Source organism: Phyllobates terribilis, unplaced genomic scaffold (genome assembly GCF_046119375.1).
Source record: "Phyllobates terribilis strain yellow unplaced genomic scaffold, ASM4611937v1 Scaffold_2__4_contigs__length_985480577, whole genome shotgun sequence".
Lineage (NCBI taxonomy): Eukaryota > Metazoa > Chordata > Amphibia > Anura > Dendrobatidae > Phyllobates > Phyllobates terribilis.
This window is the reverse complement of record NW_027362762.1, coordinates 15,940,310-15,963,809: the sequence shown is the minus strand read 5'-3', so window position 1 is coordinate 15,963,809 and position 23,500 is coordinate 15,940,310. Positions and strand designations below refer to the sequence as shown.

The 23,500-nt window shown below is 47.1% G+C and overlaps 1 protein-coding gene across 6 annotated transcripts in view; it reads right to left on the bottom strand.

Moving 5' to 3' along the window:
• RHOG (ras homolog family member G) overlaps positions 1-23,500 on the bottom strand; it is a 145,744-nt gene that overhangs the window by 21,561 nt on the left and 100,683 nt on the right. The window contains exon 1 of one of the 6 annotated variants that reach the window (XM_073661105.1): positions 20,595-20,746. The exons of 4 other annotated variants lie outside the window; for them this stretch is intronic. The gene's annotated coding sequence lies outside the window, so the exon portion shown is untranslated. Of the gene's footprint in view, positions 1-5,239; positions 5,437-20,594; positions 20,747-23,500 lie in introns of those variants that run through there. One more of the 6 variants, XM_073661103.1, reaches the window with a different exon arrangement.

Genomic DNA, 23,500 nt, shown 5'->3' with positions numbered 1-23,500 from the left:
TTTCCCCTGGCCAGGCGGAGTTGTAGGCCTCCCAAACTGACTGTACTCTTCTGGCTACCTTGCTAGAAGCGGATATAAGTAGCCCACGTCCCTGAGTGTACCGTGTGGTGCTCACCCGTATGGCCGGTGACTCGGGGCCTTCTAGTGGCTTCCGCTCCACGACGGCGGTGCTGGTCCCACGCGTGTGACCGTGCCTTCGGGTTTCTTGGCCAGAGGACCTGAAATCCCCTGCCGGTCGGTTTCTGCTGCTGGGTAAGGATTAGTCCCCACAGCCTCGGACTCCGGGTCCGGTGGTAACTCTTCAATCAGGGTGAGCTCTTCAGCTGCCAGCCCCTGATTCCTTGTAGCACTGCTCCCACTGAGCTCCTGATCTCTCTTTCCTATAGCTGCTCCTCTTCTTAACTCTGTACTCTTTTTCCCTAACCCTGCCTCAGCCCCAGTTTTATATAGGGGAAGTTCTTCCCCTCCCAGGACTGGGCAGGAGGTGTGGCATGCACAGGATCCCTGACCAAGAGACCTCCCACCTGCTCTCAGACGTAATATCTCTATCACTGTGGCAACCAGACCCCTGGGGTGTCACACTGACATGGGCTTTTATTTTTGGAGAGATCTATAGGATGGTAGTGGGATGGATCTCTCCCCCACTCAGGGTCTTGGGAGTGGCCCATGTCCACGATTCCCATTTAAACTTTAAGTTAAGGTTTGGGTGAGTCTATTGAGCTTTTGCAAGCAGCAGAGCAGGAGTCTCTGTGCAGACCTCTCTGTGTGAGACTAAACACAGACCAGAGACTTGTGCAGAGCCATTACTGCACCCACGGATTATATGGAGGTGCAGTTATCCATGGCAACTGACTGATACGGACTGAGACAGACATTCTGGCTGCGACCCGGAGGATAAAGTTTTGGATTTGTTTGTAAATTGGAAAATAAAGAAGATTAAGTTGAACTTTCCTGGGTCACTGCATCATTGCCACACGGACGCGAAAGTCACTGCCTCACATATGGTGGAGAATGCGGGCAGTATGAACTAAGGCATTCCCCGAAAAAAATCTGCATGTCTAGAATTAAACCTGTAAAATTACAAATCAGGCCCGTGCACAATATGGAGGAGCTACTAAAGCAGTTTATCCTCGCCAAGCAGCTGCAGTTTCAGCGGCAATAGCAGGAGCAGCACCAGCCACAGCTGCAATTTTCAGTGGCAACAGCAGGAGCAGCAACAGCAGCGGCAGTTACAGCGGCAACGGCAGGGGAAGCATGAGCAGCAGCTGCAGTTTCAGTGGCAACAGCAGGAGCAGCAGCAGCAGACCTGCCACCTAATTCTACAACAGATTGCTGCCCTGCGAGAGACACCCCTACTGCCGACCTCCGTTCACCCCGAGGCCTGCCACAAAGTCCGGTCACCACGGAGAAAAATGAGTCCAGAGAATGACATGGAAACTTTCCTCCCAGTGTTTGAACGCACAGCGTAGCGAGAGAGTTTGCCGATTTCCCAGTGGGCTGAAGTAGTGGCCCTGTTCCTGATGGGAGACACCCAGAAGGCGTACTCTAACCTCAGCTGGGACGATACCCAGGACTATAGGATGCGCAAAAGGGAGATCCTTGTCTTACTGGGGGTTAATACATTTGTGCGGGCACAACGAGTGCACCAGTGGTCCTTTGTGGAGATCCCACCTGCTAGGTCTCAGGCGTATGACTTATTGCAATAAGACTCCAGCCTGAGACCTTGAGCCCAGCCCAGAAGGAAGAGAGGGTAATAGCCGACCGGTTGGTGCGGACTCTGCAAGTCTCCATACAGCGTTGGGTGGGGCAATGGGACCCGGGCAACCTAGACCAGGTGGTTAGCCTGATTGAGCATTATGTGGCCGCCCAGGACTTCATACAGGACTCTGCACCACTGTCAATATCACGCCAGCCCCTGCAAGCCCAGAAGCCTGGAAAAGGGACCCTCTGCTGGGGTCCATCAGAACTGAGTCCATACTGAGGGGGTACCCCTTATTCTCCATCGTTAAAGGATTTTACTAAGTTGATTTTAATCAACAGATCTTGGATTAATAATCATTTCCACAATTGGATGTGATTAAATAAAATGTTCCTGTGCTGAGATAATCTTATAAATGCTCCCCTGCTGTGTACTGTGTAATGGTCGTGTCTGACCGTGCAGGGACATGGTGTGATCATACCACAGCTCCTGGGTGGAGGAGGATGCAGGAGAGTATACAGACAGGACAGCCGGGATCACATGAGAGTATACAGACTGGACAGCCGGGATCACATGAGAGTATACAGACTGGACAGCCGGGATCACATGAGAGTATACAGACAGGACAGCCGGGATCACATGAGAGTATACAGACAGGACAGCCGGGATCACATGAGAGTATACAGACTGGACAGCCAGGATCACATGAGAGTATACAGACAGGACAGCCGGGATCACATGAGAGTATACAGACTGGACAGCCGGGATCACATGAGAGTATACAGACTGGACAGCCGGGATCACATGAGAGTATACAGACAGGACAGCCGGGATCACATGAGAGTATACAGACTGGACAGCCGGGATCACATGAGAGTATACAGACAGGACAGCCGGGATCACATGAGAGTATACAGACAGGACAGCCGGGATCACATGAGAGTATACAGACAGGACAGCCGGGATCACATGAGAGTATACAGACAGGACAGCAGGCGATCACATGAGAGTATACAGACAGGACAGCCGGGATCACATGAGAGTATACAGACAGGACAGCCGGGATCACATGAGAGTATAGAGACAGGACAGCCGGGATCACATGAGAGTATACAGACAGGACAGCCGGGATCACATGAGAGTATACAGACAGGACAGCCGGGATCACATGAGAGTATACAGACAGGACAGCCGGGATCACATGAGAGTATACAGACATTACAGCAGGGGGATCACATGAGAGTATACAGACAGGACAGCCGGGATCACATGAGAGTATACAGACAGGACAGCCGGGATCACATGAGAGTATACAGACAGGACAGCCGGGATCACATGAGAGTATACAGACAGGACAGCCGGGATCACATGAGAGTATACAGACAGGACAGCCGGGATCACATGAGAGTATACAGACAGGACAGCCGGGATCACATGAGAGTATACAGACAGGATAGCCGGGATCATATGAGAGTATACAGACAGGACAGCAGGGATCACATGAGAGTATACAGACAGGACAGCCGGGATCACATGAGAGTATACAGACAGGACAGCAGGGATCACATGAGAGTATACAGACAGGACAGCCGGGATCACATGAGAGTATACAGACAGGACAGGCGGGATCACATGAGAGTATACAGACAGGACAGCCGGGATCACATGAGAGTATACAGACAGGACAGGTGGAGGTCTGTGCCCGGTACTGATGCAGCTCCGGCCCATCCATCTGCTTATCCAGAGTCGTCTCATCTCCTCAGTCCATAAAACCTGGGAACAATCTGTGTCAGATTTCTTGGCCCAGTCCTGACATGTCCACTTCTGTGTCTTGCTCAGTGGTGGTCGGGCTCAGCCTCCTCACCTCAGCCGTGTCTCTGAACACCTTGTATTTCAAGGATCAGTACAGGATCAGTAATGTATGTACACAGTGACTGCAGCAGCAGAATAGTGAGTGCAGCTGTGGAGTATAATACATGATGTAACTCAGGATCAGTAATGTAATGTATGTACACAGTGACTGCACCAGCAGAATAGTGAGTGCAGCTCTGGAGTATAATACAGGAGGTAACTCAGGATCAGTAATGTAATGTAATGTATATACACAGTGACTGCACCAGCAGAATAGTGAGTGCAGCTCTGGAGTATAATACAGGATGTAACTCAGGATCAGTAATGTAATGTATGTACACAGTGACTGCACCAGCAGAATAGTGAGTGCAGCTCTGGAGTATAATACAGGATGTAACTCAGGATCAGTAATGTAATGTATGTACACAGTGACTGCACCAGCAGAATAGTGAGTGCAGCTCTGGAGTATAATACAGGATGTAACTCAGGATCAGTAATGTAATGTATGTACACAGTGACTGCACCAGCAGAATAGTGAGTGCAGCTCTGGAGTATAATACAGGATGTAACTCAGGATCAGTAATGTAATGTATGTACACAGTGACTGCACCAGCAGAATAGTGAGTGCAGCTCTGGAGTATAATACAGGATGTAACTCAGGATCAGTAATGTAATGTATGTACACAGTGACTGCACCAGCAGAATAGTGAGTGCAGCTCTGGGGTATAATACAGGATGTAACTCAGGATCAGTAATGTAATGTATGTACACAGTGACTGCACCAGCAGAATAGTGAGTGCAGCTCTGGAGTATAATACAGGAGGTAACTCAGGATCAGTAATGTAATGTATGTACACAGTGACTGCACCAGCAGAATAGTGAGTGCAGCTCTGGAGTATAATACAGGATGTAACTCAGGATCAGTAATGTAATGTATGTACACAGTGACTGCACCAGCAGAATAGTGAGTGCAGCTCTGGAGTATAATACAGGATGTAACTCAGGATCAGTAATGTAATGTATGTACACAGTGACTGCACCAGCAGAATAGTGAGTGCAGCTCTGGAGTATAATACAGGATGTAACTCAGGATCAGTAATGTAATGTATGTACACAGTGACTGCACCAGCAGAATAGTGAGTGCAGCTCTGGGGTATAATACAGGATGTAACTCAGGATCAGTAATGTAATGTATGTACACAGTGACTGCACCAGCAGAATAGTGAGTGCAGCTCTGGAGTATAATACAGGAGGTAACTCAGGATCAGTAATGTAATGTATGTACACAGTGACTGCACCAGCAGAATAGTGAGTGCAGCTCTGGGGTATAATACAGGATGTAACTCAGGATCAGTAATGTAATGTATGTACACAGTGACTGCACCAGCAGAATAGTGAGTGCAGCTCTGGAGTATAATACAGGAGGTAACTCAGGATCAGTAATGTAATGTATGTACACAGTGACTGCACCAGCAGAATAGTGAGTGCAGCTCTGGAGTATAATATGGGATCAGTACAATACTTACTCCACATGACACAAGTTACTAAACAGGATGCAGTGAAACAAGTCTCATCACAACATTGCACCTCTACCACAACTGTTGTAACCCCCAGTCGTACCACTGTGAGCTGAGGGGGCCTCCCAACGTCTCTCTGGCCCTGGGGATGTTAGATTGTAAGCTCACTCACCCAGGCCTAACGACAGCATCTCGGCACTGTGAGCGGTAGCATTATGTGGTCCAGGTGTCAGGACACTGGGGTCTGCGCCTCAGAGCTGAGTACGATGGATGGCCCCAACAGAGAAGCTTCGTGGAAGAGTTATTATATTACAAAAGTTTCATTTCACAAGTGCAAAACCGCCCATTGCTACAACTTCCTCATCATCACTGACACCACGCAGTAACCCCTCCACTGCCACAACGAAGCGGAAGCTTTGCGATTACAAAGAGGTATTGTATATAAAAGAAAAACATATCTAACCCACTTACATACAACATACACTGTCCCCAAACCCCAATTCTTCTACTTCTACTACAATCTTTCCCTCTAGACATCCATCTTTATCCCAGCCCAACCCCTCTACCCCACTATATCTACAACCCAACTATACCCAACCCCTCTACCCCCACTATATCTACAACCCAACTATACCCAACCCCTCTACCCCACTATATCTACAACCCAACTATACCCAACCCCTCTACCCCACTATATCTACAACCCCACTATACCCAACCCCTCTACCCCACTATATCTGCAACCCAACGATACCCAACCCCTCTACCCCACTATATCTACAACCCAACTATACCCAACCCCTCTACCCCACTATATCTACAACCCCACTATACCCAACCCCTCTACCCCACTATATCTACAACCCAACTATACCCAACCCCTCTACCCCCACTATATCTACAACCCAACTATACCCAACCCCTCTACCCCACTATATCTGCAACCCAACTATACCCAACCCCTCTACCCCACTATATCTACAACCCCACTATACCCAACCCCTCTACCCCACTATATCTGCAACCCAACTATACCCAACCCCTCTACCCCACTATATCTGCAATGCAACTGTACCCAACCCCTCTACCCCACTATATCTACAACGCAACTGTACCCAACCCCTCTACCCCACTATATCTACAACGCAACTGTACCCAACCCCTCTACCCCACTATATCTACAACGCAACTGTACCCAACCCCTCTACCCCACTATATCTACAACGCAACTGTACCCAACCCCTCTACCCAACTATATCTGCAACCCAACTATACCGAACCCCTCTACCCCACTATATCTACAACCCAACTATACCCAACCCCTCTACCCCACTATATCTACAACGCAACTGTACCCAACCCCTCTACCCCACTATATCTACAACGCAACTGTACCCAACCCCTCTACCCCACTATATTTGCAACCCAACTATACCCAACCCCTCTACCCCACTATATCTACAACCCAACTATACCCAACCCCTCTACCCCACTATATCTACAACCCAACTATACCCAACCCTTCTACCCCCACTATATCTACAACCCAACTATACCCAACCCCTCTACCCCACTATATCTACAACCCAACTATACCCAACCCCTCTACCCCACTATATCTGCAACCCAACTATACCCAAACCCTCTACCCCACTATATCTACAACCCAACTATACCCAACCCCTCTACCCCACTATATCTGCAATGCAACTGTACCCAACCCCTCTACCCCACTATATCTGCAACCCAACTATACCCAACCACTCTACCCCACTATATCTACAACCCAACTATACCCAACCCCTCTACCCCACTATATCTGCAACCCAACTATACCCAACCCCTCTACCCCACTATATCTGCAATGCAACTGTACCCAACCCCTCTACCCCACTATATCTACAACGCAACTGTACCCAACCCCTCTACCCCACTATATCTACAACGCAACTGTACCCAACCCCTCTACCCCACTATATCTACAACGCAACTGTACCCAACCCCTCTACCCCACTATATCTACAACGTAACTGTACCCAACCCCTCTACCCAACTATATCTGCAACCCAACTATACCCAACCCCTCTACCCCACTATATCTACAACCCAACTATACCCAACCCCTCTACCCCACTATATCTACAACGAAACTGTACCCAACCCCTCTACCCCACTATATCTACAACGCAACTGTACCCAACCCCTGTACCCCACTATATCTGCAACCCAACTATACCCAACCCCTCTACCCCACTATATCTACAACGCAACTGTACCCAAACCTTCTACCCCACTATATCTACAACGCAACTGTACCCAACCCCTCTACCCCACTATATCTACAACGCAACTATACCCAACCCCTCTACCCCACTATATCTGCAACCCAACTATACCCAACCCCTCTACCCCACTATATCTACAACGCAGCTGTACCCAAACCCTCTACCCCACTATATCTGCAACCCAACTATACCCAACCCCTCTACCCCACTATATCTACAACACAACTGTACCCAACCCCTCTACCCTGCTATCTGCAACCCAACTATACCCAACCCCTCTACCCCACTATATCTACAACGCAACTGTACCCTACCCCACTATATCTGCAACCCAACTATACCCAACCCCTCTACCACACTATATCTGCAACCCAACTATACCCAACCCCTCTACCCCACTATATCTACAACGCAACTGTACCCAAACCCTCTACCCTGCTATCTGCAACCCAACTATACCCAACCCCTCTACCCCACTATATCTACAACGCAACTGTACCCAACCCCTCTACCCCACTATATCTGCAACCCAACTATACCCAACCCCTCTACCCACTATATCTACAACCCAACTATACCCAACCCCTCTACCCCACTATATCTACAACCCAACTATACCCAACCCATCTACCCCACTATATCTACAACGCAACTATACCCAACCCATCTACCCCACTATATCTACAACCCAACTATACCCAACCCCTCTACCACACTATATCTACAACGCAACTGTACCCAACCCCTCTACCCCACTATATTTACAACCCAACTATACCCAACCCCTCTACCCCACTATATCTACAACCCAACTGTACCCAACCCCTCTACCCCACTATATCTACAACCCAACTATACCCAAACCCTCTACCCCACTATATCTACAACGCTACTGTACCCAACCCCTCTACCCCACTATATCTACAACCCAACTATACCCAACCCCTCTACCCCACTATATCTACAACCCAACTATACCCAACCCCTCTACCCCACTATATCTACAACGCAACTATACCCAACCCCTCTTCCCCACTATATCTACAACGCAACAATACCCAATCCCTCTACCCCAATATATCTGCAACCCAACTGTACCCAAACCCTCTACCCCACTATATCTACAACACAACTATACCCAACCCCTCTACCCCACTATATCTACAACCCAACTATACCCAACCCCTCTACCCCACTATATCTACAACGCAACTGTACCCAACCCCTCTACCCCACTATATCTGCAAGCCAACTGTACCCAACCTCTCTACCCCACTATATCTGCAACGCAACTGTACCCAACCCCTCTACCCCACTACATCTACAACCCAACTATACCGAACCCCTCTACCCCACTATATCTACAACGCAACTGTACCCAACCCCTCAACCCCACTATATCTGCAACCCAACTATATCCAACCCTTCTACCCAACTATATCTACAACGCAACTGTACCCAACCCCTCTACCCCACTATATCTACAACCCAACTATACCCAACCCCTCTACCCCACTATATCTACAACGCAACTGTACCCAACCCCTCTACCCCACTATATCAGCAACCCAACTATACCCAACCCTCTACCGCTCTATATATGCAATGCAACTGTGCCCAACCCCTCTACCCTGCCTTATACAACCCAACTATACCCAACCCCTCTACCGCACTATATCTGCAAAGCAACTGTCCCCAACCCCTCTACCCCACTATATCTGCAACGCAACTGTCACCGACCCCTCTATCCTGCCATCTGCAACCCAACTATACCCAACCACTCTACCCCACTACATCTGCAACCCAACTATACCCAACCCCTCTACCCTGCCATCTGCAACCCAACTATACCCAACCACTCTACCCCACTATATCTGCAACCCAACTATACCCAACCCCTCTACCCCACTATATCTACAACGCAACTGTACCCAACCCCTCTACCCAACTATATCTGCAACCCAACCCCTCTACCCCACTATATCTACAACCCAACTATACCCAACCCCTCTACCCCACTATATCTACAACGCAACTGTACCCAACCCCTCTACCCCACTATATCTACAACGCAACTGTACCCAACCCCTCTACCCCACTATATTTGCAACCCAACTATACCCAACCCCTCTACCCCACTATATCTACAACGCAACTGTACCCAAACCTTCTACCCCACTATATCTACAAGGCAACTGTACCCAACCCCTCTACCCCACTATATCTACAACGCAACTATACCCAACCCCTCTACCCCACTATATCGGCAACCCAACTATACCCAACCCCTCTACCCCACTATATCTGCAATGCAACTGTACCCAACCCCTCTACCCCACTATATCTACAACGCAACTGTACCCAACCCCTCTACCCCACTATATCTACAACGCAACTGTACCCAACCCCTCTACCCCACTATATCTACAACGCAACTGTACCCAACCCCTCTACCCCACTATATCTACAACGTAACTGTACCCAACCCCTCTTCCCCACTATATCTACAACGCAACAATACCCAATCCCTCTACCCCAATATATCTGCAACCCAACTGTACCCAAACCCTCTACCCCACTATATCTACAACACAACTATACCCAACCCCTCTACCCCACTATATCTACAACCCAACTATACCCAACCCCTCTACCCCACTATATCTACAACGCAACTGTACCCAACCCCTCTACCCCACTATATCTGCAAGCCAACTGTACCCAACCTCTCTACCCCACTATATCTGCAACGCAACTGTACCCAACCCCTCTACCCCACTACATCTACAACCCAACTATACCGAACCCCTCTACCCCACTATATCTACAACGCAACTGTACCCAACCCCTCAACCCCACTATATCTGCAACCCAACTATATCCAACCCTTCTACCCAACTATATCTACAACGCAACTGTACCCAACCCCTCTACCCCACTATATCTACAACACAACTATACCCAACCCCTCTACCCCACTATATCTACAACGCAACTGTACCCAACCCCTCTACCCCACTATATCAGCAACCCAACTATACCCAACCCTCTACCGCTCTATATATGCAATGCAACTGTACCCAACCCCTCTACCCTGCCTTATACAACCCAACTATACCCAACCCCTCTACCGCACTATATCTGCAAAGCAACTGTCCCCAACCCCTTTACCCCACTATATCTGCAACGCAACTGTCACCGACCCCTCTATCCTGCCATCTGCAACCCAACTATACCCAACCACTCTACCCCACTATATCTGCAACCCAACTATACCCAACCCCTCTACCCTGCCATCTGCAACCCAACTATACCCAACCACTCTACCCCACTATATCTGCAACCCAACTATACCCAACCCCTCTACCCCACTATATCTACAACGCCACTGTACCCAACCCCTCTACCCAACTATATCTGCAACCCAACTATACCCAACCCCTCTACCCCACTATATCTACAACCCAACTATACCCAACCCCTCTACCCCACTATATCTACAACGCAACTGTACCCAACCCCTCTACCCCACTATATCTACAACGCAACTGTACCCAACCCCTCTACCCCACTATATTTGCAACCCAACTATACCCAACCCCTCTACCCCACTATATCTACAACGCAACTGTACCCAAACCTTCTACCCCACTATATCTACAAGGCAACTGTACCCAACCCCTCTACCCCACTATATCTACAACGCAACTATACCCAACCCCTCTACCCCACTATATCGGCAACCCAACTATACCCAACACCTCTACCCCACTATATCTACAACCCAACTATACCCAACCCCTCTACCCCACTATATCTACAACCCAACTATACCCAACCCCTCTACCCCCACTATATCTACAACCCAACTATACCCAACCCCTCTACCCCACTATATCTACAACCCAACTATACCCAACCCCTCTACCCCACTATATCTGCAACCCAACTATACCCAACCCCTCTACCCCACTATATCTACAACCCAACTATACCCAACCCCTCTACCCCACTATATCTGCAATGCAACTGTACCCAACCCCTCTACCCCACTATATCTGCAACCCAACTATACCCAACCACTCTACCCCACTATATCTACAACCCAACTATACCCAACCCCTCTACCCCACTATATCTGCAACCCAACTATACCCAACCCCTCTACCCCACTATATCTGCAATGCAACTGTACCCAACCCCTCTACCCCACTATATCTACAACGCAACTGTACCCAACCCCTCTACCCCACTATATCTACAACGCAACTGTACCCAACCCCTCTACCCCACTATATCTACAACGCAACTGTACCCAACCCCTCTACCCCACTATATCTACAACGTAACTGTACCCAACCCCTCTACCCAACTATATCTGCAACCCAACTATACCCAACCCCTCTACCCCACTATATCTACAACCCAACTATACCCAACCCCTCTACCCCACTATATCTACAACGAAACTGTACCCAACCCCTCTACCCCACTATATCTACAACGCAACTGTACCCAACCCCTGTACCCCACTATATCTGCAACCCAACTATACCCAACCCCTCTACCCCACTATATCTACAACGCAACTGTACCCAACCCTTCTACCCCACTATATCTACAACGCAACTGTACCCAACCTCTCTACCCCACTATATCTACAACGCAACTATACCCAACCCCTCTACCCCACTATATCTGCAACCCAACTATACCCAACCCCTCTACCCCACTATATCTACAACGCAACTGTACCCAAACCCTCTACCCCACTATATCTGCAACCCAAATATACCCAACCCCTCTACCCCACTATATCTACAACGCAACTGTACCCAACCCCTCTACCCTGCTATCTGCAACCCAACTATACCCAACCCCTCTACCCCACTATATCTACAACGCAACTGTACCCAACCCCTCTACCCCACTATATCTGCAACCCAACTATACCCAACCCCTCTACCCCACTATATCTGCAACCCAACTATACCCAACCCCTCTACCCCACTATATCTACAATGCAACTGTACCCAAACCCTCTACCCTGCTATCTGCAACCCAACTATACCCAACCCCTCTACCCCACTATATCTACAATGCAACTGTACCCAACCCCTCTACCCCACTATATCGGCAACCCAACTATACCCAACCCCTCTACCCACTATATCTACAACCCAACTATACCCAACCCCTCTACCCCACTATATCTACAACCCAACTATACCCAACCCATCTACCCCACTATATCTACAACGAAACTATACCCAACCCATCTACCCCACTATATCTACAACGCAACTATACCCAACCCCTCTACCACACTATATCTACAACGCAACTGTACCCAACCCCTCTACCCCACTATATTTACAACCCAACTATACCCAACCCCTCTACCCCACTATATCTACAACCCAACTGTACCCAACCCCTCTACCCCACTATATCTACAACCCAACTATACCCAAACCCTCTACCCCACTATATCTACAACGCTACTGTACCCAACCCCTCTACCCCACTATATCTACAACCCAACTATACCCAACCCCTCTACCCCACTATATCTACAACCCAACTATACCCAACCCCTCTACCCCACTATATCTACAACGCAACTATACCCAACCCCTCTTCCCCACTATATCTACAACGCAACAATACCCAATCCCTCTACCCCAATATATCTGCAACCCAACTGTACCCAAACCCTCTACCCCACTATATCTACAACACAACTATACCCAACACCTCTACCCCACTATATCTACAACCCAACTATACCCAACCCCTCTACCCCACTATATCTACAACGCAACTGTACCCAACCCCTCTACCCCACTATATCTGCAAGCCAACTGTACCCAACCTCTCTACCCCACTATATCTGCAACGCAACTGTACCCAACCCCTCTACCCCACTATATCTACAACCCAACTATACCCAACCCCTCTACCCCACTATATCTACAATGCAACTGTACCCAACCCCTCAACCCCACTATATCTGCAACCCAACTATATCCAACCCCTCTACCCAACTATATCTACAACGTAACTGTACCCAACCCCTCTACCCCACTATATCTACAACCCAACTATACCCAACCCCTCTACCCCACTATATCTACAACGCAACTGTACCCAACCCCTCTACCCCACTATATCAGCAACCCAACTATACCCAACCCTCTACCGCTCTATATATGCAATGCAACTGTACCCAACCCCTCTACCCTGCCTTCTGCAACCCAACTATACCCAACCCCTCTACCGCACTATATCTGCAAAGCAACTGTCCCCAACCCCTCTACCCCACTATATCTGCAACGCAACTGTCACCGACCCCTCTATCCTGCCATCTGCAACCCAACTATACCCAACCACTCTACCCCACTATATCTGCAACCCAACTATACCCAACCCCTCTACCCTGCCATCTGCAACCCAACTATACCCAACCACTCTACCCCACTATATCTGCAACCCAACTATACCCAACCCCTCTACCCTGCCATCTGCAACCCAACTGTACCCTACCCCTATACCCCACAATATCTACAACGCAACTGTACCCAACCCCTGTACCCCACTATATCTGCAACGCAACTATATCCAACCCCTCTACCCCATTATATTTACAATGCAACTGTACCCAACCCCTCTACCCTGTCATCTGCAACCCAACTATACCCAACCCCTCTACCCCGCCATATGCAACCCAACTATACCCAACCCCTCTACCCCACTATATCTGCAATGCAACTGTACCCAACCCTTTTATCCTGCCATCTGCAACACAACTATACCCAACCCCTCTACCCCACTATATCTGCAACCCAACTGTACCCAACACCTCTACCCTGCCATCTGCAACCCAACTAAACCCAACCCCTCTACCCCACTATATCTGCAACCCAACTATACCCAACCCCTCTACACTGCCATCATCAACCCAACTACACCCAACCGCTCTACCCCACTATATCTGCAACCCAACTATACCCAACCCCTCTACTCTGCCATCTGCAACCCAACTATACCCAACCCCTCTACCCTGCCATCTGCAACCATACTAAAACCAACCGCTCTACCCCACAATATCTACAGCGCAACTATACCCAACCCCACTACCCCACTATATTTGCAACACAACTGTACCCAACCTCTGTACCCCACTATATCTGCAACCCAACTATACCCAACCCCTCTACCCCACTATATCTGCAACCCAACTGTACCCAACCCCTGTACCCCACTATATCTGCAACGCAACTATATCCAACCCCTCTATCCCACTATATCTGCAACACAACTGTACCCAACCCCTCTACCCCACTATATCTGCAACCCAACTATACCCAACCTCTCTACCCCACTATATCTGCAACGCAACTGTACCCAACCCTTGTACCCCATTATATCAGCAACCCAACTATACCCAACCCCTCTACCCCAGTATATCTGCAACCCAACTGTCCCCAACCCCTCTACCCTCCCATCTGCAACCCAACTGTCCCCAACCCCTCTACCCAGCCATCTGCAACCCAACTATACCCTACCCCTCTACCCCACTATATCTGCAACGCAACTGTCCCCAACCCCTCTACCCTGCTATCTGCAACCCAACTATAACCAACCCCTCTACCTTGTCATCTGCAACCCAACTATACCCAACCCCTCTACCCCACTATATCTGCAATGCAACTGTACCCAATCCCTCTACCCTGCCATCTGCAACCCAACTGTACCCAACCCCTCTACCCCACAATATCTGCAATGCAACTGTACCCAACCCCTCTACCCCACTATATCTGCAACCCAACTATACTCAACCCCTCTACCCTGCCATCTGCAACACAACTATACCTAACCCCTCTACCCCACTATATCTGTAACCCAACTATACCCAACCCCTCTACCCTGCCATCTGCAACCCAACTGTACCCAACCCCCCTACCTCATATATCAGCAACGCAACTATACCCAACCCCTCTACCCCACTATATCTGTACCTCAACTGTACCCAACCTCTCTACCCCACTATTTCTGCAACCCAACTATACCCAACACCTCTACCCCACTATATCTGCAACCCAACTATACCCAACCCCTCTACCCCACTATATCTGCAACGCACCTGTACCTAACCCCTCTACCCCACCATATCTGCAACGCAACTATACCCAACCACTCTACCCCACTATATCTGCAATGCAACTTTACCCAACCCCTCTACCCTGTCATCTGCAACCCAACTATACCCAACCCCTCTACCTTGCCATCTGCAACCCAACTATACCCAATCCCTCTACCCCACTATATCTGCAACCCAACTATACCCAACCCTTCTACCCCACTATATCTGCAACCCAACTATACCCAACCCCTCTACCCTGCCATCTGCAACCCAACTATACCCAACCCCTCTACCACACTATATCTGAAACCCAACTATACCCAACCCCTCTACCCTACCATCTGCAACCCAACTATACCCAACCCCTCTACCCCACTATATCTGCAACTCAACAATACCCAACCCCTCTACCCCACTATATCAGCAACCCAACTATACCCAACCTCTCTACCCCACTATATCTGCAACGCAACTGTACCCAACCCTTGTACCCCATTATATCTGCAACCCAACTATACCCAACACCTCTACCCCACTATATCTGCAACCCAACTGTCCCCAACCCCTCTACCGGGCCATCTGCAACCCAACTATACCCAACCCCTCTATCCTGTCATCTGCAACCCAACTATACCCAACCCCTCTACCCCACTATATCTGCAATCCAACTATACCCATCCCCTCTACCCTGCCATCTGCAACGCAACTATACCCAACCCCTCTACCCCACTATATCTGTATCCCAACTATACCCAACCCCTCTACCCTGCCATCTGCAACCCAACTGTACCCAACCCCTCTACCTTACTATATCTGCAACGCAACTGTATCCAACCCCTCTACCCCACTATATCTGCAACCCAACTATACCCAACCGCTCTACCCCACTATATCTGCAACGTACCTGTACCTAACCCCTCTACCCCACCATATCTGCAACGCAACTAAACCCAACCCCTCTACCCCACTATATCTGCAACTCAACTGTACCCAACTCCTCTACCCCACTATATCTACAACACAACTATACCCAACCCCTCTACCCTGCCATCTGCAACCCAACTATACCCAACCCCTCTACCCTGCCATCTGCAACCAAACTGTACCCAACCCCTCTACCCCATAGTATCTGCAATGCAACTATACCCAACCCCTCTACCCCACTATATCTGCAACTCAACTGTACCCAAACCCTCTACCCCACTATATCTACAACCCAACTATACCCAACCCCTCTACCCTGCCATCTGCAACCCAACTATACCCAACCCCTCTACCCCACTATATCTGCAACCCAACTATATCCAACCCCTCTACCCTGCCATCTGCAACCCAACTATACCCAACCCCTCTACCCCACTATATCTGCAACACAAATACACCCAATCCCTCTACCCTGCCATCTGCAACCCAACTATACCCAACCCCTCTACCACACTATATCTACAACCCAAATATACCCAACCCCTCTACCCCACTATATCTGCAACACAAAAATACCCAACCCCTCTACCCTGCCATTTGCAACCCAACTATACCCAACCCCTCTACCCCACTATATCTGCAATGCAACCTTACCAAACCCCTCTATCCTGCCATCTGCAACACAAATATACCCAACCCTTCTACCCCACTATATCTGTAACCCAACTATACCCAACCCCTCTACCCTGCCATCTGCAACCCAACTGTACCCAAACCCTCTACCTCACTATATCTGCAGCGCAACTATACCCAACCCCTCTACCCCACTATATCTGCAACTCAACTGTACCCAACCTCTCTACCACACTATTTCTGCAACCCAACTATACCCAACCCCTCTACCCCACTATATCTGCAACTCAACTGTACCCAACCTCTCTACGCCACTATTTCTGCAACCCAACTATACCCAACCCCTCTACCCCACTATATCTGCAAAGCACCTGTACCTAACCCCTCTACCCCACCATATCTGCAACGCAACTATACCCAACCCCTCTACCCCACTATATCTGCAACTCAACTGTACCCAACCCCTCTACCTCACTACATCTGCAAAACTATACCCAACCCCTCTTCCCCACTATATCTGCAACCCAACTATCCCAACCCCTCTACCCCACTATATCTACAACCTAACTATACCCAACCCCTCTACCCTGCCATCTGCAACCCAACTGTACCCAACCCCTCTACCCCACAATATCTGCAACGCAACAATACCCAACCCCTCTACCCCACTATATCTGCAACCCAACTATACCCAACCTCTTTACCCCACTATATCTGCAACGCAACTGTACCCAACCCTTGTACCCCATTATATTTGCAACCCAACTATACCCAACCCCTCTACCCTGCCACCTGCAACCCAACTATACCCAACCCCTCTACCCCACTATATCTGCAATGCAACTGTACCCAATCCCTCTACCCTGCTATGTGCAACCCAACTATACCCAACCCCTCTACCCCACAATATCTGCAACGCAACTATACCCAATCCCTCTACCCTGCCATCTGCAACCCAACAATACCCAACCCCTCTACCCCACTATATCTGCAATCCAACTATATCCAACCCCTCTACCCTGCCATCTGCAACGCAACTATACCCAACCCTTCTACCCCACTATATCTGTAACCCAACTATACCCAACCCCTCTACCCTGCCATCTGCAACCCAACTGTACCCAACCCCTCTACCTTACTATATCTGCAACGTAACTATACCCAACCCCTCTACCCCACTATATCTGCAACCCAACTATACCCAACCGCTCTACCCCACTATATCTGAAACGCACCTGTACCTAACCCCTCTACCCCACCATATCTGCAATGCAACTAAACCCAACCCCTCTACCCCACTATATCTGCAACTCAACTGTACCCAACCACTCTACCCCACTATATCTACAACCCAACTGTACCCAACCACTCCACCTTGCCATCTGCAACCCAACTATACCCAACCCCTCTACCCCACAATATCTGCAATGCAATTATACCCAACCCCTCTACCCCACTATATCTGCAACTCAACTGTACCCAACCCCTCTACCCCACTATATCTACAACCCAACTATACCCAACCCCTCTACCATGCCATCTGCAACCCAACTATACCCAACCCCTCTACCCCACTATATCTGCAACCCAACTATATCCAACCCCTCTACCCTGCCATCTGCAACCCAAGTATACCCAACCCCTCTACCCCACTATATCTGCAACACAAATATACCCAACCCCTCTACCCTGCCATCTGCAACCCAACTATACCCAACCCCTCTACCCCACTATATCTGCAACACAAATATACCCAACCCCTCTACCCTGCCATCTGCAACCCAACTATACCCAACCCCTCTACCACACTATATCTACAACCCAAATATACCAAACCCCTCTACCCCACTATATCTGCAACCCAAATATACCCAACCCCTCTACCCTGCCATTTGCAACCCAGCTATACCCAACCCCTCTACCCCACTATATCTGCAATGCAACTGTACCAAACCCCTCTATCCTGCCATCTGCAACACAAATATACCCAACCCCTCTTCCCTACCATCTGCAACCCAACTATACCCAACCCCTCTACCCTGCCATCTGCAATCCAACTATACCCAATCCCTCTACCCCACTATATCTGCAACCCAACTATACCCAACCCCTCTAACCCACTATATCTGCAACACAACTGTATTCAACCCCTCTACCCTGCCATCTGCAACCCAGCTATACCCAACCCCTCTACCCTGCCATCTGCAACCCAACTATACCCAACCCCTCTACCCCACTATATCTGCAACCCAACTATACCCAACCCCTCTACCCTGCCATCTGCAACCCAACTATACCCAACCCCTCTACCCTACCATCTGCAACCCACTATATCTGCAACACAACTGTATTCAACCCCTCTACCCTGCCATCTGCAACCCAGCTATACCCAACCCCTCTACCCTGCCATCTGCAACCCAACTATACCCAACCCCTCTACCCCACTATATCTGCAATGCAACTGTACCCTTCCCCTCTACCCTACCATCTTCAACCCAACTATATCCAACCCCTCCAACCCACTATATCTGCAACGCAACTGTACCCAACCCCTCTACCCTGCCATCTGCAACACAACCCTTCTACCCCACTATATCTGCAACACAACTGTACCCAACCCCTCTACTATGGCATTTTTTAAACAACTGTACCCAACCCCTCTACCCTGCCATCTGCAACCCAACTGTACCCAACCCCTCTACTATGGCATCTTCTACCCAACTGTACCCAACCCATTTACTATGTCATTTCCTGCCAGACTGTACCCAACCCCTTTACTATGCCATCTCATATCCAACCCTTCTAATATGCCATTTCCTACCCAATTTTATCCAACCCGTCAAGCCTGCCATCTACAATCTAAGCTATACTCAACCCTCTACCCTGCCATGTTCAACAAAAACTATTCTTAACTCCTTTATCCTGAACTTCCAACCCCAATCATACCAACTCTTTTACCATGCCATCTCCAACCCCAACTGCATCCACCCTCTTGGCCATTCCAAATCCAATGATACCCAACCAATCTACCATACCATTTCCAAATCCAAATATACTGATTTATACACTGCCATCTCCAACACTACCAAACCTCTCTGCTTCTTAACCTTTAACCATCCTCTTCCCCCTCCACCTGTAGCTCTATAATATGGTCCATCTTCAATATAATTCATGACATCTCCAACTGGCCCTGTAGCTCTGAAATACGAGTAAAAGCCAAGTATACCAAACTATCCCTCCAGCCGACTCTCACCTAGATCTACCCTGGTCTTCAGCTCTACTTACACCTTGCTCCAGTGCTGTATGGTCTTCATCCCGACCCAACTACCACCAATGACCCTCTACATCCTATACTGTCCCCAGGCTTTCTACACATGCTGGCTATGTGACAAACGTCCTCTTAATGTCAGAGAAGGAACGTAAAAAGGAGAAACAGAAGCAATCTATAGGAAACAGACTATAGAAGGAGGAAACCCTGTGGACACAAGCCATCAAGTAAGCCAAGGAGAGATAATCCCTTTAAACCACAATCTTCTCACCGTTGAGGACTTGTCGTGACCAAGTATTACATGACTTCAGATGGAGCCTACTGTGGAAATGTAGCTGTGATGGCATTACATAACGCCGGACACAGCAGACGTCGCCCAGCCCGAAGCCTTTATCCCGACCTAATCCTCATCATACAGATTCCAAGACTGGAAATCTATGAGAACAGTAAGGAACTACAGCGGGGGTCTCAGGAAGGACGGGAATGTGACTTTACCTCCTGTTCTGTGTCTGTCTACCTTCTCATATACACGGACAATGAAATTCCCCAAGCAGCCAAATATAGAAACCAGGGCACGAATGGAGATTACCCCAGACTAACAATATCACAGGAATCAGAGAAATGTACCGCAGGGAGAGGGGTCTGCAAACATCAGCACAAGACCAGATGCTTCCTGTCCTCACACTGCAAGAATATAACTACTATAATAATGCCCCCTATGTACAAGAATATAACTACTATAATACTGCTCCTATATACAAGAATATAACTACTATAATACTGCTCCTATGTACAAGAATATAACTACTATAATACTGCTCCTATGTACAAGAATATAACTACTATAATACTGCCCCCTATGTACAAGAATATAACTACTATAATACTGCCCCCTATGTACAAGAATATAACTACTATAATACTGCTCCTATGTACAAGAATATAACTACTATAATACTGCCCCCTATGTCCAAGAATATAACTACTATAATACTGCCCCCTATGTACAAGAATATAACTACTATAATAATGCCCCCTATGTACAAGAATATAACTACTATAATACTGCTCCTATATACAAGAATATAACTACTATAATACTGCTCCTATGTACAAGAATATAACTACTATAATACTGCTCCTATGTACAAGAATATAACTACTATAATACTGCCCCTATGTACAAGAATATAACTACTATAATACTGCTCCTATATACAAGAATATAACTACTATAATACTGCTCCTATGTACAAGAATATAACTACTATAATACTGCCCCCTATGTACAAGAATATTACTACTATAATACTGCCCCCTATGTACAAGAATATAACTACTATAATACTGCCCCTATGTACAAGAATATAACTACTATAATACTGCTCCTATGTACAAGAATAGAACTACTATAATACTGCTCTCTATGTACAAGAATATAACTACTATAATACTGCTCCTATGTACAATAATATAACTACTATAATACTGCTCCTATGTACAAGAATATAACTACTATAATACTGCTCCTATGTACAAGAATATAACTACTATAATACTGCCCCTATGTACAAGAATAAAACTACTATAATACTGCCCCTATGTACAAGAATATAACTACTATAATACTGCTCCCTATGTACAAGAATATAACTACTATAATACTGCTCCCTATGTACAAGAATATAACTACTATAATACTGCCCCCTATGTACAAGAATATAACTACTATAATACTGCTCCCTATGTACAAGAATATAACTACTATAATACTGCCCCCTATGTACAAGAATATAACTACTATAATACTGCTCCCTATGTACAAGAATATAAATACTATAATACTGCCTCCTATGTACAAGAATATAATTACTATAATACTGCTCCTATGTACAAGAATATAACTACTATAATACTGCTCCGATGTACAAGAATATAACTACTATAATACTGCCCCCCTATGTACAAGAATATAACTACAATAATACTGCCCCCAATGTACAAGAATATAACTACTATAATACTGTCCCCCTATGTACAAGAATATAACTACTATAATACTGCCCCTATGTACAAGAATATAACTACTATAATACTGCCCCTATGTACAAGAATATAACTACTATAATACTGCCCCCTATGTACAAGAATATAACTACTATAATACTGCCCCCTATGTACAAGAATATAACTACTATAATACTGCTCCCTATGTACAAGAATATAACTACTATAATACTGCCCCCTATGTACAAGAATATAACTACTATAATACTGCTCCTATGTACAAGAATAGAACTACTATAATACTGCTCTCTATGTACAAGAATATAACTACTATAATACTGCTCCTATGTACAATAATATAACTACTATAATACTGCTCCTATGTACAAGAATATAACTACTATAATACTGCTCCTATGTACAAGAATATAACTACTATAATACTGCCCCTATGTACAAGAATAAAACTACTATAATACTGCCCCTATGTACAAGAATATAACTACTATAATACTGCTCCCTATGTACAAGAATATAACTACTATAATACTGCTCCCTATGTACAAGAATATAACTACTATAATACTGCCCCCTATGTACAAGAATATAACTACTATAATACTGCTCCCTATGTACAAGAATATAACTACTATAATACTGCCCCCTATGTACAAGAATATAACTACTATAATACTGCTCCCTATGTACAAGAATATAAATACTATAATACTGCCTCCTTTGTACAAGAATATAATTACTATAATACTGCTCCTATGTACAAGAATATAACTACTATAATACTGCTCCGATGTACAAGAATATAACTACTATAATACTGCCCCCCTATGTACAAGAATATAACTACAATAATACTGCCCCAATGTACAAGAATATAACTACTATAATACTGTCCCCCTATGTACAAGAATATAACTACTATAATACTGCCCCTATGTACAAGAATATAACTACTATAATACTGCCCCTATGTACAAGAATATAACTACTATAATACTGCCCCCTATGTACAAGAATATAACTACTATAATACTGCCCCCTATGTACAAGAATATAACTACTATAATACTGCTCCCTATGTACAAGAATATAACTACTATAATACTGCCCCCTATGTACAAGAATATAACTACTATAATACTGCCCCCTATG